Consider the following 2500-nt stretch of genomic DNA (forward strand, 5'->3'; position numbering starts at 1 on the left):
CCTAACCCACGTCGTGCCTTAACCTAACCCACGTCGTGCCTTAACCTAACCCACGTCGTGCCTTAACCTAACCCACGTCGTGCCTTAACCTAACCCACGTTGTCGCCTAACGTAACCCACGTTGTCGCCTAAACCTGCTCTGTAATTGTTATACGACTCGTTCAATTAGTGTAGTGTTGCCCACCCGCAACCCTCGCAATATAGTTCGCTACTCGCACTCCCCGCTCCCCTGTGTATCGCTTCATGTTAAACACCTTGCAAGTCTTGCTCACTTTCCACATGCTCCTGCTGTACACTGTAATGTGGATGGCAGCAGGACGTACATGCCGCCCCTCCCCACGTCCCCACCTTGCCCCCTGCCTTCGCAAGCTGGTTGGTGAGAACTTTGCATGTTCAATGCCCTCCGCATGCGACGTACTCAGGCTACGTTGTGGTGCGGCCTGTGTCAACTGTCCGCTAATGTCGTACGCGTAAACCACAATCTGTACTGCACATTCGTCCTTATGTACTGAATGATACATCGTGGCACATGTGTGACCGTACAACGACTGCGCCCAAAAACGGCGGACCATACAGTGCAAATATTGTGCACGCAGCTACGTGTCGTCTCCCTATGAGAGCTGGATTGCAGTGTGGTACGCCATAGAGACGTGTGGGAGGAACGGACGCCGTGGATGGCGATCAGCATGAGCTGTCTGTTGATGTATTCGGACCTAGTCGTCTCTCCTCACACACCGTGATGGCATGGTGCACCGCGTTCCATATCTGCGACATGCTACAGAGGCCGGTTGACAGTCGTTCGAGCAATGGACATCGCATACGTACGGGGGCCACCTTCCACGTATTGTCTAGGCGTGCACATTTTGTTGCGTGTATGTGGGCAGACGTAGTGTGGCGTGACACCTGACACAGGCATGCAATAATCGTGGAAGTTGCAAATGGCGATGGACGCCTGCGTTTTCTGGTGAAGTTACGCAAATGAACAAATGGTAACCTGTTGTGGTGCGGTTGTTCTCGCTAGGGGTGAATCGGTGATGGCGACGATAGGTTGAGGTACTAACCGGTTGTTCCAGCGATACCCACCATGCCGACGAAACTGAACGGCATCTGGGTGTGAAGCGATACGCGGCGGTGGCTGGGTGGGACCGTCCCCGGCCGGTGAGGGGGCGCCTCCCGGCGTGCTGGCCGCGCGGTGCGTGGGCGCACGCGCTACAGCCGGCTGGTGGGGGCGGCCAGTGGCAGGCGCGCCGGCCGACGGACGCGGCAGGCGTCGCAGCTGCGCGCCGGCGCACCCTGCGCGCGGCGCCGTGCGGCCAAAGTAGGTCCTCGCGGGCACGGTGCGAAGCGCGGTGGACATCTTCAGTGTGCTGGTCCGATTGAGGACTGTGTGCGTTGAGGATGCGCTGCCGCCCGGCGCTCGGCGCCGCGACGCCGTCTGCTGCTCGGTCGCCCCAGCGGTTCTCGCTGGTGGTTTGTATCGCAGCTGTGCGGATGTGTTGGCGCGTGCGCTGTGCTGGGAGAGTTCGCTTCGGCACCCAAGTGGGGCTTTTGTCCTTCTGTGGCGCTGGCGTTGGAGCTGCCGGTCACCGTAGGTGGCGCGTGTTGTCTCCCGCCGGCAATGCCACGACAGCACGCTCCCGGGCCTCTGTCGGCAGCGGCAAGCTCAGTTGGGAGCACGGGTGGTCGCACCGAAAGCGTCTACTCGCCTAACTCCGGGCGATTGCGCCTCTCTCGAACCCGACCAAGTACTTGGGACGGCGCTGCGCGCCGCCGGGACCTGAGAGGGTTTCGAGGTGTATTGTGCAGGGGAGCTCAGCCTCCTCCTGTTTGCAGAATGATTGAGCGGACGCTTGCGTGTTCGCGCGGGCCCCCGGGACACACTCCCGGGCGGCCGGCTGCTCAGCTCTAGTTGACGCAGCTCCCTGGTTGATCCTGCCAGTAGTCATATGCTTGTCTCAAAGATTAAGCCATGCATGTCTCAGTACAAGCCGCATTAAGGTGAAACCGCGAATGGCTCATTAAATCAGTTATGGTTCCTTAGATCGTACCCACGTTACTTGGATAACTGTGGTAATTCTAGAGCTAATACATGCAAACAGAGTCCCGACCAGAGATGGAAGGGACGCTTTTATTAGATCAAAACCAATCGGTCGGCTCGTCCGGTCCGTTTGCCTTGGTGACTCTGAATAACTTTGGGCTGATCGCACGGTCCTCGTACCGGCGACGCATCTTTCAAATGTCTGCCTTATCAACTGTCGATGGTAGGTTCTGCGCCTACCATGGTTGTAACGGGTAACGGGGAATCAGGGTTCGATTCCGGAGAGGGAGCCTGAGAAACGGCTACCACATCCAAGGAAGGCAGCAGGCGCGCAAATTACCCACTCCCGGCACGGGGAGGTAGTGACGAAAAATAACGATACGGGACTCATCCGAGGCCCCGTAATCGGAATGAGTACACTTTAAATCCTTTAACGAGTATCTATTGGAGGGCAAGTCTGGT

The 2500-nt window shown here is 58.0% G+C and overlaps 1 non-coding gene across 1 annotated transcript in view; it reads left to right on the forward strand.

The window, feature by feature from the left end:
* Positions 1 to 1919: 1919 nt before the first annotated feature.
* Positions 1920 to 2500, forward strand: part of LOC124742995 — a 1909-nt gene continuing 1328 nt past the window's right edge. Inside the window, exon 1 of the ribosomal RNA XR_007010333.1 lies at positions 1920 to 2500. This exon is cut by the window's right edge and continues 1328 nt beyond it. This is a non-coding gene — a ribosomal RNA (small subunit ribosomal RNA).

This window comes from Schistocerca piceifrons, unplaced genomic scaffold (assembly GCF_021461385.2).
Source record: "Schistocerca piceifrons isolate TAMUIC-IGC-003096 unplaced genomic scaffold, iqSchPice1.1 HiC_scaffold_2404, whole genome shotgun sequence".
NCBI classification, from domain to species: Eukaryota; Metazoa; Arthropoda; class Insecta; order Orthoptera; family Acrididae; genus Schistocerca; species Schistocerca piceifrons.